The following is a 17,237-nucleotide window of genomic DNA, read 5'->3' as shown; positions in this document are numbered from 1 at the left end:
GTGTAGATTAGGTTGTTGATCATATGCTGTTTGGAGGATTTCCTGAGGTTTCCATGTAGACCTTTGTCCTATGGTATAGTATGGTATGGAGAGAAGGAGATTTTTTAAAATCCTTAGTTTTAATTATTTGCTATAATTTGATGTATTTGCAGTTTTTAAATATTTTTTTTGGGGGGGGGGAATATTAGAATATTTTTTAATTACTGGATTTTTTTTATTCATCAGATGTTTTGGAATGTTATATTGGTATTTACAAAATTTTGGATATTCTATTAACTGGTTTTAAATATTCTTTTTATGAAGATGATTTTACTATTATATTTTATATTTCTCAAATGTATTATTTAATATATTATGAAGAATGATAATGTTTCTGTTTTCCATTGTTGCTCTGCATATAAGAGGCTGGCTTCTTGGGTTCCAGTTCAGTTCTTCTTAGCCAGTTTCTATTTATACTTTCTGGGCTCTTTATTCTGTATTTGGTCAGGATCTGTCTGTATTCTGCATATGCAACAGAGGTGAGCTATTTTGCTGGCATGTAGGTTCTGTGTAGGAATCTAACACAGCCTGTTCTGTTTTCCCAATAAGAGGTGTATTGGTGTTCTAGGGGCTGGTGTAATATTTGCAGTGTTGCCTTTTCATAGATAAGGTTGCTACTGTTTGAGTACTGGCAGCTAGGATTGTTTTGGTATGGGATGTTTACTATATTATAATGATAATCATGTCTATTCATGGCTTTTTGAGGTGTCATTATAAATTCCACAGGAGTTCCAAGTGACTTTTGCAGAAATTTCTGGTTGGCACCACAACAGTGCATGTAAATATAATATATATGTTGTAAATGATATTTTGCCTCTGAAGATTGTACTTTTGAATGTTCTTTTTCATGTAAAATGTATTACAAGGGCATACCGTGTTTCCCCGATAATAAACCCTACTCTGAAAATAAGCCCTAGCTTGATTTTCAGGATTTTGGAGTAGGGCTTGAAATATAAGCCCTACTCCAAAAATAAGTCCTAGTTATAGGTGTACCAGTGCAGTACGGTTGCACCCCAAGACTTGCCCAACCCCCCCCCCCAATACTTACCAAAAGTCTCTGAGGGGGGGGGGCAAAACCTGGACGGGCAGTTGTAAATAAAACAACCCAAACCCACCAAATTGAATTCATTCCAACCCCCCCACCACCCTCCCGACCCCCCACAAAACTTGCCAAAATTCACTGGTGGTCCAGCGAGGGTCCCCCGAGCAATCTCCTGCTCTCGGGCCATCGGCTGCTAGTAATCAAAATGGCACCAATGGCCCTTTGCCCTTTCCATGTGACAGATTATCAGTGCCATTGGCCAGTCTATGTCACAAGGTAGGAGCATTGGGCTGTCCATTGCTCCTACCATGTGACAGAGGCCAGCCAATGGCACCAATAGCCTGTCACATGGAAAGGGCAAAGGGCCATTGGCACCATATGGCCCAAGAGCAGGAGATCGCTCCTGGAACCCCTGCAGGACAACCAGTGAATTTTGGCAAGTTTTGGGGGGAGTCGGGAGATGGGGGGGTTGGAGGGAATTAAATTTTGAGGCTTGGGGGTGGGTTTGGGGTTTTGGGGTTTTTTTTTTTTACAACCTCCCTGTCCCCACCCCCCTTCATGTTTCAGGCTTTGTTTTGGGGGGGCAGACGAAATAAAATCGGCCCGAACCGCGGGAAAACGAAATTTTCTGCGGCGGGCCAATAACGAAAGCCGAACTGAAAGTTTTGGCCGAAAATCAAATTTGATTGGTGAATGAAAGAGGAGGCAGGCTTAGCCTTGTCCTCATTCACCAATCTCTGCTGCTGATGGTACTGTACTACTCCTTGCTTTCTGTTTGTGGGGCTTGACTGCAGTGAGACAAGAGGACAGCAGTGCAGGGAGCTGGGGAAGTTGGGTTGTGTTTTGGGCAGGGGAGAATGCTGTATGGGATACAATAAAATGTATTACCGGTACTGTATTAAGGTTCTTGTTATGCCACTGCCGTATACTGTACTACCGGTACCGGTAGTACTGATACATTTTGCCCCCCCCCAGACAACATGACTTCAAAAAGAAAGAGCTATGCTGCTGAGTACAAGAAAGGAATCGTGGAGGACTCCCAGGGAAAAAATCTTACTGCTTTCTGCAAAGAGAAGATGTTGGATATTCGAATGGTAAGAAAATGGCGAGCATAGTATGATAACTCAGTCAACAGGTGTGCAAGAGAAATGCTAAGAAGCACAAGTGTGGATCAGGTTGGCATCCATTATTTCCTGAGCTGGAAGTCATGATCTGTGAATGGGTTGCTGACGAGAGCAAACGCTTTGGTTGTGCACAGGGCTGATATTCAAGAATTTGCTCTTGTAATGGCACCACAATTAGACATATCCCTGATACCGGGAGTGTTGTGATCTTCCTGCACGCAGTGCCCTATCCCTGATACGGGATGTGTGCAGGAAGATCACAACACTCCCGGTATCAGGGATAGGGCACTGTGTGCAGGAAGATCACAACACCCCCGGTATCAGGGATAGAGCACTGTGTGCAGGAAGATCACAACACCCCCGGTATCAGGGATAGGGCACTGTGTGCAGGAAGATCACAACACCCCTGGTATCAGGGATAGGGCACTGTGTGCAGGAAGATCACAACACTCCCGGTATCAGGGTTAGGGCACTGTGTGCAGGAAGATCACAACATCCCTGGTATCAGGGATACGGCACTGCATGCAGGAAGATCACAACACTCCCGGTATCAGGGATAGGGCACAAGTTCTAGTCACATTGACTGATCACATTACTTTTTTTGTCAAGCTACCAACCATTTCCATTTCCCATCCCCCATATATTGTCAGTGGGAACCTTGGTAACATGAATAAATAAGAGGGCAGCCAATAGGAATACATATTCATTCCTAAACTGACCTTAACTGACCTGAAAAGTGTCAAATTGTATCGGAAAAACCGATTTTTTTACTAAAAAATCATGCCAAACACGATTTTCTTCTCCTGCCAGACGATTTTGATCGTTAAGACGATCGGGCACACGATTCACATCCCTAATCTCCACTGCTATTCTCTACCCTATCACACATGGAATTGTAATGCTATTCTATTTATATTTTTGGGAGCTCGTATTGTTTGCGTATTTTCTCATCCTTTGGATGATATAGCTTTTGCCTTTAACTGTTTTATTATTTCTTTTTTTTTTTGTAACTTTCTGTTTATTATAGCAACCAAGTGTAAACCAAACAATACAAACAACACAAAACAGTTACATCGTAATAGCAGACATCCGTGTTCCGCCATGCAGAGTCATCATAGATACATTAGCAACGCAACTTAGGTCATAGCAGAAGCCACAAATCATCCTTTTGAAATCTTTAATCCCCACTCCCCTTCCCCCCCCCCCTTCCCCCCCCCCCAGCCCCAGTCCTCAAAACTGTAGAAATCAGCCATGGATAGATGTAGACCATTTTTGATAAGGTTGCCATATTTTATGAAATTTCACCATCGCATCTTTGCTTAAGGCCGTCAAATGTTCCATATGATAAATTCATTTCAGCCGCCGGAGAACCGCCGAAAATTCAGGAGCTTTATGCAATTTCCAGTGCATAGCAATTTCGCCGCGCACCGCAAAAGCCAAAGCCCGAACAAAGGCACCAGACATCTGAGACCTCTGCTCATCAGGGATATTCAGCAACATTTCTTTCGGACTAAGTTGTAGGTCCTGCTGCAAAACCTGGTTCAGCCAGGTCCCCGCCTGGGACCAAAGAGGAGTGATGACCGGACAAGTCCACCATATGTGATAGAAATCTCCCTCCAGACCACATTGTCGCCAGCATAAAGAATCATTACGTAACCCCATGGTCTTCAGTTTACAAGGAGATAAATACCAACGAAATAACATTTTATAACTGTTTTCTAACAATTGGGCGGCTATAGAACTCCAGCCGATAGCTTTAAAACAGGCTTCCCATTCCCCTTCTGAGAACGGAGCCCCCAAATCTTTTTCCCAGGCAGCAATATGCTTAACAGATTGAGACACTGCCCCATTAAGTAGGGTATAAATTTTTGATATCACTCCCCATATTACAGAGGTTTTTTCACAATAAACTTCGAAGAGTGTCTTGCCTTTGAGCATATCCCTCCGGACCTCCTTAACAGATAAAAAATGGCGCAATTGTATGTACGCATACATACAATTGCATCAGTCAAATGATAGGGTACACATAAATGATAGGGTACACAAATGATAGGGTACACATACATCCTCAAAAGATTTCACTCCCTGATCAACCCACTGTTTTATTATTTCTGCGACACAATTTTTTTTTTTAATTTATTTTAATTTATTTTTGTATTTATTTTACTTCACATGCTCAGAGACATTCCCGAATGTCTGCACATAGAAAGTCAAGTCAAATTCACTATGGGGTAGATTGTAAAAGGGTTACACGTGTAACCCTTTTAAAACGCCCCTGCGTGCCGCCGAGCCTATGCAAAATAGGCTCGGCGGCACGCACAAACCCTGGGACGCATGTTAGTCCCGGGGCTTCACTAGGGGGGGGCGTGTCGGATGGGCGGCGCGACGTTCGGGGCGTTCCGGGGGCGAATCAGGGGCATGGTGCCGGCCCGGGGCGTTACGGGGGTGCGGCCGAGGCCTCCGGAACAGCCCCCGGGTCGGGAGATGGCGCCCCAGCAGCCCGCTGGCACGCGCAACTTTTACAATAACGGTAAGGGGGGGGGGGGTTAGAGCCGGGGGGGGGGGGGGGGGTTAGGTGGGGGAAGGGAGGGGAAGGTGCAGGGGAGTGGAAGGAAAGTTCCCTCCGAGCCACTCTGAGGGTTCGGGTAGCGCGCGCAGGGCTCGGCGCGTGCAAGGTGCACAGATGTGTACCCCCTTGCACGCGCCGACCCCGGATTTTTGTTTGAGCCTGGTGCGTGAACAAAAGTATGCGCGCGCGCTGTTTTTTAAAATGTACCCCTATGGGTTTAAATAGTTTGATTACATCTTGAATGTTTATTCCATTAAGTGTGTATCTCCTATTCCTCATGCCTACTTTTTTCCCTTTTTTTTTTTTATTTTTTTAATTCCAGATGTCTGTGAGCATGACATTCTGGCCGACACCAGACATTGCTCGTTTCTATCAGTGTGAATCCATGCAAAACACATTTTTGGAGAAAGCAAAATCACTCTGTAATGATTGTTCTCTGAAATATCTTTCATGAATTTAGAAAGCCTATCAACCATCCCTTGAAGAGTAGCAAACTGTTGACTTCAAGCTTTAGCAGAAAGCGAGTAACGGTTTGAGTGAATCGCTAGCAATTGGAGGTTGCCTGGCAATTGGAATTAGTTTTTAGAAATTTCAGTTCAGGGAGTTCTTTCAAAGCAGTATATGATGAAATTACTGGACCCATAAATATGAGGAACCTCTCCATGATACCAAAAGATGAAGGGACTTTATCCAACTTTTTAATATTTCAAATATTCTACTTTGTATAATATAGGCCAAGAAGGTGTTGTGAGCTAAAAAAAGAATTTGCTCTATAAGCAAGTTATATTACTCTAAAACATTGTAAAATTAAAAAATAGTTATATTCTTAAGACTATAATTTCTTCAGGTTTTTGAAATTGGTTTGTTTTTAACTTTTAAAAGGGTTATGATAAGAGAATAATTGGATGAATGAGATGTATGCAGGGTTGAATGAGTAATAAGTTAGTTTGCTATGAATATAAAAGGATGTGTGAGCAGTTTTATTGATAAGGTGCATGTATTTGCTTTTTATATTGTTTGGGATATACAACAGTAGATCTATATGTAATACTGTTTTTAAGGAAAACTTTGAAACAGAATGTAATGAAAGACATAAATATATTTTAAATTTAGAAAAAGATGGATAAGGTCCCTTCATCTTATGGTATCATAGCAGTGATTGGGATCTCCTTTCTATACATACCTTCTATTTTCTCTAATACCTAATGGGAACCTCTCCACCCATGAAAAGGTTTTGGAGATCAGTCATCACAGATAAGTAATTTCTTTTTCTATCATATATATTGTTTGTTTATATATATTTTATTTGATTTATATTCCACCTTTCAAACAGGATTACATTCAGATACTGTAGATATTTCCCGTCTCTAATGGACTCATAATCTAAGTTTATACTTGAGGCAATGGGAGGGTAAAGTGAATTGCCCAAAATCATAAGGAACAGCAGTGGGATATGAACCTTAGCTTCCCTGGTTCACAGCCTACTGTTCTAACCACTAGGCGGCTACTTCACTTAACGTGACCTTATTTATGTTTTATATTCAACTGTCAAGATCACAATATTTGAATTTGATTGGTTTAAATGTAATTAACTAGAATGTCCTTTAACCTTAGTATTACATTGCTGTGTTGCATTCTTTTTTTTTAAATTCATATTTTATTGCTTTTTCACAAAGTATTTTGACATACTTCGACAGGAACAAAAAAGACAAGTAGTATAAAATACAAATTGAGAAATATTTGGTTGTTATTATTAAGAATACATAGTCTTATATTATGAAGATAACTGTGACTCCTAGCCAGAAATATAAGGGAGTAGTAAATTTTAGTAAAGACACAAGAAAAAACTGGCTTAATGCTAAATGTCGGTTTACTTTCTCATGATTGACTTATTGGCCTACATCAATGGTATTAGTCACATTCCTGGCATACAAAAAGGACTTAAGTTGTTCTACAACTGTAAATATAAATCTCTCATCTTTACGGCTTACAAAACAGCGACAAAGATATTTAAGAACAAAGGTATAACCTAATGCCAACACTTGAGGCCTAAAACTTAGGAATTCCTTTCTTCTAACCTGTGTCGATCTTGACAAGTCTGGAAAGATCTTTACTGCCTGGCCATGGAATTCTATACCCATATTTAGGAAATAATTTTGCATTATTTTACTGACATCTCTTTCTTGACAAGAGACCAGCAAAGTACCTCTATCTAAAATTTCAACTGCTGAACTTTCAATAAATTTGGTTGTTTTCCATGGCTTCCAGACTATTTCCTCCAGTTTTTTTCATAGATCTAGTCAGGAAAAAAGCTTCAACTAAAGGCATTTGAGAATCTTGAAACTTTTTCAAAGTGCTTTGGGTATTCTCCCCCAAAGCTCTAGGGAAATTAAGGAACCTCAGATTCAAATGTCTAGAAAAGTTCTCAAGGAACTCCAATCTCTTTGACTGAGTTCCAGTATCCTTAATAAGATTCACATTCACTGTTTGAACTTGTGTAACTTTATAATCCAAATCTGTTAGCATTTTTCTCATTTCGTTTATTTGTCCTCCCAGGTTTTGATTGGTAGACACCATTTCATTTTCCATCTTGGTATATTTTTTCTCACAAACATTTACTAGAATCCCCAAAGTAGCCACCAAGTCCCATAGAGTGTCCAGGATGACTACTGCCGGTTTGAGGGGGGTAATACAAACAACTCACCCCCTGCCTGGGCAACTTGTGATCTTCCAGCGTATGGATTTCCTGGATCCTGCATTCCTCTTCCACTGGACAAACTGGGGATATAGATGAAATCAATCCCTCCGGTCCTTCAGGCCTCGTTGTTTCCGTCGGGCTAGAGAAGAGCTGTACTGCAGGCACGGTCTCACTCTCTCGGCATCCCCCTCCCTTCAGGTAGATTACATCATCTCCCTGCGTCGCCCCGAGAGACCTCACCATAGTCACCGGAGCCGGAGGAGGCTTGCAATCCGGGGGGCTGAGAGTGGTATCCCCAGGCGGCGAGAGAGCTCCCTTTCCACTCGCTGCAGCGGGGTGATCGCTCCCCTTTACTACCAACATCAGGGCTGCATAGGCTACGATCTTCTTTTGACCGCTAGGTAAATCGGGTTCAGGGGGAAAAACCCATATTTTTCCTTTCCGTTTGGCAGGCATTGTAGTAAAAAATCTTTGTTCAAAGAGGAGCGGTTTTACTATGCGACCTCACACGTCGCCATCTTGGCTAGGAGTCTGCTGTGTTGCATTCTAGCTGAAATGACTGCTGAATATACACTGGTAGCTTTGCTCAATATGGAGTGTGTGTTCTGTTTAGATTCAAATAAAAATTATTGGACCAGAAGAGTTATTGACAGAAAACGTATTTCAAAAGCATATAGCAAACAAATAAATTACCATGCTGCTTCAGACAGCTGGTTATGTCAGAATACAAAAATTCCCCTCTTATATTGCTTTTACTGGACACTCAAACACCAAAAGCAGGCCCAAATATTGTTTAATTGTACATCTTGCCATTAGTTATTTCTAGGAATGACTTAAATGCAGAAACAATTTGAGAGACTTAGAGGCATTGTTTCTGGGATTGCCTTAATATTCAAATATGCTTTACTTATTTATTTTATATACCGATATTCATGACACATGTCATATCACATCGGTTCACATCAAACATGGGAATTTAACATTAACAATAATCATAGCTAGAGAGCTGCTGATAGAGGTAAGGGAATAGGTGTAAGTTACAATGAACGAGGGATACTGGAACTTGGAGGATGGAAGAGAGTAAGGAGAGAGGAACAGTTGAGTAACATCTTTAGAAGATTTAATCACAAAATCAGTTTGATTTTTGTATGTGCATATCAGAGGAAATGTGGATTTGGATTTTGGATTTAATAAGTCTCTCTTCTAAAACCATGCTCAAAAATAGAAAAGATATTCCAGTTGGATGCAAAAATTAATTGCTGGACAACTGGGATTTGACAACATTATTTCGTTGGATATCTACAGATCCAGCACACCTGGCAGCCTTACTGCTGATGCTCAATTTTTATTTTTCTTTGAAAGGAAAAAGTTTAGAGCACAACATTTAGATAATTTCTGGATAAATGGAAATTAGTGATTATTTTCTCTGCACTTGGATTCACAAAATTTGTGAAGAGGTGACTGGAGATTATTCTAAATTCCTTACAACCCTGGTAGTGTGGGAGGCTTCCTGAACTATTTAAAATTTAGTATACTATATCTGAAAAAGCTTTCAGTATATATTTTAATTTGCACAACCTGGTGAGCCATCATGGTGGTCAGTCTTGTATCTATTTAACGCAGGAGAATTTGGTGGTCCTTATTAAAGCTTATCAAGAAGATCAAAAGGGAAGCTTAATTTTTCTGTCTGTGCTGCAGTGTGTGTTTGTGTTTCATAGTGGTGTCTGCCTCTTTTGTGATTATCTGTATTACTCTTGTTTATATTATAACTGTGCAATGAGTCTTTAATTGCCTCTGTCCTTTTATAGTACCAAATTTAAAGAAACAGCTAGTCAGTTCTCTTGTTTAAAAATTCCACACGTTTTTTTTTCTTTTGAAAAATGGTCTCTGTCTTGCAATCTTAAGATACTCCAAGGACAACAGGATGACAGTCCTCACTCATGGGTGACACCATCAGATGGAACCTGGCACGGAAAACTTGTCAACATTTCTAGAACTTTGACTGAGCCTCTTTGAGCATGCTCATGCATGCATCATACCACGTATCCAGGTGGGGTCCCCATAGTCTCTTTTGCTGTGAGACACAAGGCTCCGCAGAGAATTGATTCTCTCTCTCTCTCTTTTTTTTTTTTGCTTCTTAAACATATTGGCATATGTTTTGCTGTTTTTTTCCCTGTAAACGGGATTCTGCAGTTGACGTAGGGACCCCACGGTTCTCCCCTTATTGTCGTAGCCAGGATTTTCAATGGCTTTACTAAGTTTTATTTTGCAGTCAATCCCCCAGGGTGGTGGTGCACTCTGTGCCCGCTGGCCATCGAAGGTCGCTGCCATCGATTTTGACATTGCGGCCCTTTTCTGTCATAACATGTCCTCATCGGGTTTTAAGTGGTACCGTTTGTGCATGAGGAACATGTCTATCACAGATCTCCATGAGAGATGTGTCCTCTACATGGGGACATTGCGTGACATCTGTGGTTGTAATAAGTATGCCAAGATGACCCCAAAAGGGAGAAAGATCCGGTTCAATAAGATGGAGGGGCTCTTCGGGCCAAACATGACCAATCCAACAGCATCGAGGGACCTCTGAGCTGCACATGACAATCGAGTCATTGACGTCGGTGGGGCTATCTGAGCTGAAATCATTGACGACTTCCAGGGATGCCAGAGACAAGCCATCGCCTGCCTCTTCCAGGTCGAAGACATTAGGTACTTCGTCTTCAACCTAGGCACTTGGGAAGGATTGATCTGAGCATTTAGGGAAGCCAAAGAAGCATTGGCATCATTCCCCATCGATGCACAAGCTTTAGCTGTGATGCCTCTGAAGCAATTTTGTGGTGAAGAGCACCAGTCCTCCAGCGATCCCAGGGGTTCACCACGGTCTCCACCGGTCCCAATGCCCGCCACCCGTCGTCCTCTTGGCTCCAAAGAGGATTTGGTTACGCCTCCTGGATCCCAACCAGCCTTGGCATCAGAGGAGGAGTTTGAGAGGCACATGTATCTGGCTGTGGAGAGGGCTCTGCATTGGGATACTGACATCATCGGGGCTGGCACGGTCCCTCCTCGAATCACTGCTTGAATGCCTGCATGAGCTAATTGGCGTGCTACCAACACTGTCATTGGTGTTGGTACCTGGTACTGTGTCGATGCCCGGCGGGCATTGAGGCAGCCACAGGCCAATCTGGTGGTCGTCCTTGGCTCCTTAGCGAAGGAAGCTTCGCCAGCAACAGATGGTGGCCTTGGGAGTCCGGGCCACCACGGCCAACCAAGTCTGTTCCCATACCGATGGCCAGGGACTGAGGGCTTTGAGCCCTGTCTCCTGTATGTCAGTGAGGATGAGGGCCCTTACTGACCCCCTGGGGAGATGACTCTTCCGATGTTTCAAACTCCAATGCATCGTATGGCATCCCCTCGAAACTGTCTCTTCCTAATGACAGAAGGAAGTCTCCACTAGAAGACCTCTCCTCAGGTTTTGTTTGGTTAATGGCAAAAGCCATCCCATTTCAGTTAGACTGAGGAGGATATCTGACTCAAGGTGCTGGATATTCTCCAGTATGTGGAGCCTCTTAAGGAGATTGTGGCGGTCCAATTGCATGACATATTTTTGGAGTTACTAATGAGGATGTGGAAACACCCCCCTCTCAGTGCCTTCTGTTAATAAGAAAGTGGACATGATATATTTAGTCCAGAAGGCTCTGAGATTTGACAAGCATAAGCTGTCACACCAATCTGCTGTGGTCAAATCCGCTCTCAAGAAGGCTAAACGCACTCAGACCCATTCTTCGGCAGCCCTGGGGAAGGATTAGAGGGCCATGGATGCTCTTGGAAGAAAGCTCTACATGGTCAATTATATGTGGGACATCCTGAAGTAGGTGCAGGAAGTGGCCGAGCAACTGCCTTAACAGCAACAGGACACTCTGCAGTTGCTGGTGCACAAGGGTCTGAAGTACATGAAACACGGGGTTAGGTTGACCTACAATGTTCTCAGGATGGCATTGAGAGATTCTGCAGTAGGGATCGGCACCCATAGACTCACCTGACTGTAGGCTTTTGATCTCAGTCAGGAGGTGCAAGAGCGACTCGCTGATATGCTGTGCAAAAGAGAGAATCTTTCAGAGATAATGTAAAGGGCATGGTGGCCCAGATTCGGGACCACCATGTGACACTCCAGCACTTGGGCCCTGTCCTTCTCATCCAGGTCATCTTCAAGTTCTGGCCACAGGAAGTTTTTTTTCCACCTGAGAGAGGCCCCCAAAGCCCCAGAGAGCACCCCAGTCAAATCAGGGGATGGGGTTTTGACTGTATCATAGGGAGATAGTCACGTCTCCCATACCTGTGGTAAAGGACCTTCCATTCAGGGGAAGGCTACAGTTTTACAAGAACCAGTGAGCCACCACTCAATCTCCTGGAAGGTGTTTCTCAGGGCCTTGTAGCTTCTAGAAAGCCTTTCACTAGACAGTCCAATAGCCTGAAGTGAAGGAAGTTTTCTGTGTGCTATGAGCAAAAGGCCCTAGATCCTTTCTCCTGCTTGTCTACACCTTTTGGAAGCTGGTCTGAAGACTACCTTTCTTGGGTTTCATCTAAGTGTGATTGGCACACATCTCGATGGTGTAGAAAGTAAACCCATCTCTGTACAGCCTATGGTTATGCATTTTATATGGGGTCTGCTTCAATTGAATCCTCCCATAAGGCCTCCTGCTGTTCCCTGGGGCCTCATCGTGGTTTTAGCTCAGCAGGTGAAAGCTGTTTTCGAGCTGTTGCACTTCTGAGACCTGAAGTACCTGACCTGAAAGGTCATATTTATGGTGACTGTCACTTCAGTGTGCATCCTACGTTCCTGCCTAAGGTATTGTTGGGTTTCCATCTTAACCAGTCTATAGTCCTGCCAGCATTCTTTCCCAGATCTCATTCGCACCAAGGCAAACAAGCCCGCACAGTTGGACTGTGAAAGAGCCTTGGCCTTCTATCTGGAGCAGACCGAAGACCATAGAAAGTCCACCCAGTTTTTTAGTTCTTTTGATTTAAATAGGCTGGGGATTGTCGTTGCCAAGCAGATGCTTTCCAATTGGCTAGCAGACTGCATCTCCTTTTGTTATGCCCAGGCAGGATTGCATCTTGGTGGCCATGTTAAGGCTCATTCTTTTTGAGCCATGGCAATATTGTTGGCCCACTTGCAAGTAGTCCCCATTGAAGAGATCTGCAGAGCTCCGACGTGGAATTCATCCACTCATTCACCCACTCATTCACATCTCATTACTGCCTGGATAGCAATAGCTGACACAGCAGCAGGTTTGGCCAATCTGTCTTTCGGAACTTGTTTGAGGTTTAGAACCCAACTCTGTTCCCACCTAGGGCCTGTTCTTTCAGTTCAGGTACCCCCCCCCCCATTACTAATAAAAATGTTGTTTGTAGGTCCCCTTTTTTGTTGGGAGGCAGCCTGTAGCTAGGGATTCACTCATGCATGAGGACTGCCATCCTGCTTGTCCTTGGAGAAAGCAGAGTTGCTTACCTGTAACAGGTGTTTTTTTCCCAAGGACAGCAGTATTTCAGTCCTCACAAGGTTCAAGACTGAGGGGAACCCACCTGGACATGTGGTATAAAGCATGCATGAGCATGGTCCGAGTGGCTCAGTCAAAGTTCTACGAAATTTGACATAAGGTTTCCATGCCGGGCTCCATCAGTTGGTGTCACCCTTGTGTTAGAACTGATATCCTGCTGTCCTCGGAGAATACCTGTTACAGGTAAGCAACTCTACTTTACTACTCTAAATACTATACCATAAGGTTCAGACTGTACCAGTTCCTTCAGAAAAGCTTTTTTATGTCAAATAATTTTGTAATTTTGAGATATATTCACAACTTTATCTAATAAATGTATATGGTCCATAGGAAGCATCGCTTTTGTTCTCAGTGTGGTGTCTTCCAAGGATCTTGAAGCAGAGAGAGGTCAATTTATCTGGCCAGCAAAGTTAGCCAAATAAGCTTATCTTGCTAACTTTGTCAAAATATTCAGCTAAGCGGCGATGCCACTTTGAACATATCCAGCTATCTTAAAGATAATTGGATAACTTGACCTAATTTTAGGTCTGCTTTGCAGTAGTTGAATAACTCTTGAGGTGGTCAGCCTGTGGTATTTTCAGATTTGTCCAGCTGAGTCTGAACTTAGCTAGACAAATCGCACTGAATATTGGCCTCAGAATGTTTTTGATTTGTTTCACTATCCTGTATGATCACACATTTTCATGAGGTATTGACTCTGTGGGTCCTCCTGCTGACATGAATGTAAAACACATGTAAACAGCTGTCCTTGTTGACTTGCAAATACTTTAGTATTTTCAGTATACAACAGAAGACACTTTTGATTTGACACATACACAGATTCTTCTATATATTGGCATAGCATGAGATTAAGGGATGATGACTGCAGGAATCTCTCGTTTTGTGATCCTTATTTGAATTACTTCAATAAATTCAATTCTGGCCATGCAACAGATTTACATAACTAGAGGTAAAGATATTTTGTATCTTTGAACAAATCAAACCAGAATTTATTTATCTGTCCAATAGTCATTTTTAAGTTTTGTTTAGTAATCATATTTTAATATTACCTTTTACACATTTCACAGAGAATTGCAATTTAATTGTGGCTTGGAATAGTTTTGCTTGAAGGATTTAAAGCTGTATTTTTTTTTTTTGACTTGACAGTATTCCTTTTGCTTCATTGTACTTCTAGCACAGTTGGAACCAAGGCAGGGATCTGGTGTAATGAGCCTTCATTTGCAACTCCCTGGAGATTTTTTCCTATATTTTATATCCCACCTCCCAGCAAATTTAATTTATCTTGAAAAAGTCTTCATACCCTTGTACTTTTTTCACATTCTGCTGTTTAAAATATACAAATTAAAATGTTTTCCTGTAGGGATAGTGTTAGATTGATGTGCCTTGTTTGTTTTACACACTAATGTGGTGCACAGCACAATCCCTACAGTAAAGCATGTTGTTGGCAGTATTATGTTTCAGCAGTGGGGATAGGGAGACTTGTGAAGATCTTGGGGAAAAATGGATGTGTAAAATATAGACAGGTCCTGGAGGAAAACCTGTTCAATCTGCTATAGAGTGGGGAGAAGATTCACCTTTCAGCAAGACTATGATCTTAAACACAAAGCTCATCATCAATTTTTCATCTTTTCCAACTAGAAAGCTGAAAGCATGTTACAGTAGGTCAATATTTACATTTTCAGTATCTCCAAAAGCAACAATGGAATGGCTGTACAAGAAGAAAGTGAATGCACTCAAGTGGACCAGTCAAAATTCAGACCTGAATCCAATAGAAAATCTGTGGCAAGACTTGAAAACTGCAGTCCACAGATGAGCCCCAGTCAACTTGAAAGAACTTGAGAATTTTTTTTTAATTGAATTTAACAAATATTTTCAAGAAATTATACATCTTGATTTGAAATCAGAGATACAAGTTCAATCCGGACATCAACATTCAAAAAGCATTAAGTAGTAATATCTCTGTTCTAAAATCTAAGTCCTCTCAGTATGAGATCCAATACTACTACCTCAGTTATACATTTATTCTGATAATTCAGAAAGGAAAAGAAACTGCTGTACGGAATACTAATACATTTGTAGACCTAAAAGCCATTAATATCACTCACTCAGTTGCAGTTGGGGAAGAGCTAGTATCAGGTGTAATTTTATCTGATAGGAAAGAAGAAAGCTGATTTGGCTGAAAAAAATATAAGAAAGACCTTGGTATTTAACTATACATTTGCAAGAACATTTAAGCAAAAATAAGGCACCAATTTCACTAACTCTAGGTCTTAATTGAAATTGTTTCCTTCTTTTCTGAGTCACTCTGGACAAATCAGGGAAAATACTAAATGTTTCTGAATGATGACAAAAATACATCCTTAATGTCCATTCCTTATCAGCTTCAAGAAGAAATGAGACCACTAATGTAGCAGGAGAAATAGAATCCTTCTGGATAGTTTCAAGGATATCTGTGAGATTCAGTTGTAGAGGCACTACAGGAGTCAAGACTTGAACCCCTTTCTGATCAGGAGAATACTTACTCTAGAAAGGGAGGATATAATAGGCTCTTGATGTTAAAGGAAGTGCCTATTCAGGAACTTTAAGAATATCAATCATATATTTATTCTATATGTCCTTTGAGGGAGCTAGTTGATCTCTGGGAAAGTTTATAAAACACAGATTTTTCTCCTTAATCAAATTCTCCATATTTTCCAGCCTTACAGAAAGCAGCTGATTCTTCTTAATCAAGGAAGCCTGAAATGACTATTTATTATTTGTGTCCTGCTGTAATAACTCAGTGGACTTCTTATTCATCAAAATTTCCTTTTCCTTGTTTTTTACTCGACTATCTAGATTTCCTAAATAAGTATAAACAGGAGCCATTTGGTTGAAGAGATTTGTGTTTAACATTTGAATTGCCTCCCATATTGAGTCCAAAGAAATCACAGTTGGTTTTACCAGATCAGTTTTTATAATCTCAGGCAGTACTAGCACTCCTCCATCTGCCGACTTAGGCCCAGTGCTTCTGGCTTGTTCCCCAACTCCTGATGTTGACAAAGAAGACTCCAGGGCCGTCTCTGATGTTCCTGCCTCGAATTGCCCACCCGGGGTCCAACCAGTATCTGGTACTGTGGACACAGGGCTGAACAAGAGGTCTACCTTCCACGGGATTAGCCGGGGCTGTCTGTTTCCTCCGGGGATAAGGTGGTACGAAGCTCAAGGGAGGAGTTGGGTGCCACTTTCTCCCAAAGGCCTCTCAGCGAGCTGACTCCCGGCCCTACATGAGTGTCCATTGGGCCAGAAATCGTAGCAGAGGATATTGGCAGGGCTTCTCTTTCCCTAGCCTGCCGTTTTCTTACATAATAAGGTATATTAAGGTAAGAACCAACAAGATCCAAACGGAGTGACCTCACGCACAGTCAGCAGGTTCGGCCATTTTGGATCTCAACTTGAAAACTTTTGTTATGAAGAATAAGTAAAAATTGCACTATCCTGCTGTGCAAACTAGTTTACGATAAGTGTCTATCAACTCATTGCTGTTATTGCTACAAAAGGGGCGTCTCCCAAGTATTGAGTAACGGGGTATGAAGATTTGTGCAATCAAGACTTTCTGGATTTTTTTTTTCTTAAATTACTTTTAGAATATTTTTATAATTGTTCTTTCATGATGAAAATATGGAGTATGTGGTGTAGAACAGAGAAACAAACTTGTACTTTAATGCATGTTCATTTATATTTTTTAGATTGCATGTGAAAAATGTATAAGGGTGTGAAGAGTTACAAGGCTCTGAAGTTTGCATTGCTTCGGGCCTGGGGCTTTTTCTGAAACCCTGCAGTCATGGATTTTTAATCCAGCTACTAGGTATTGGTAAGCAGTAATTCCTCCCCCTACTCTCCTCAACACCCCACCCTTCCTCGCCAGGGCCTGTGAATACTACCTTTGCACTATCCCAAGCTGATCTGGGAAACAGAAATCCCAACTATAGGATCAGACTAATGAGCAATTAGACTGGCATCAACTATATTTGTTCTTAAATTAAGTTGTGTAGTTGAGGTAGGAATGAACTATAGCATGCCATTAAAGTAAGAACTCTGTAAAGTAGTTTACACAGATGTGAGTATATATTTTTTCCTTTATCTGACTGGCGCTAAGAGTTTTGAAATTTAGTGACAGGATTTAGTAGATGCATTTAGTATGAGTTCAAGATTTACATCATCAGAAGGCTAT

General features: G+C 41.8%; 1 protein-coding gene across 8 annotated transcripts in view; it reads left to right on the top strand.

Moving 5' to 3' along the window:
- Positions 1 to 17,237, top strand: part of CTDP1 (CTD phosphatase subunit 1) — a 531,182-nt gene that overhangs the window by 251,448 nt on the left and 262,497 nt on the right. The gene's annotated exons all lie outside the window — the stretch shown is intronic.

The sequence above is a fragment of the Rhinatrema bivittatum genome, chromosome 2, assembly GCF_901001135.1.
Source record: "Rhinatrema bivittatum chromosome 2, aRhiBiv1.1, whole genome shotgun sequence".
In the NCBI taxonomy this organism is placed as follows: Eukaryota; Metazoa; Chordata; class Amphibia; order Gymnophiona; family Rhinatrematidae; genus Rhinatrema; species Rhinatrema bivittatum.
Note: the sequence above shows the minus strand (reverse complement) of the source record. Positions and strands in the feature narration are given on the sequence as shown.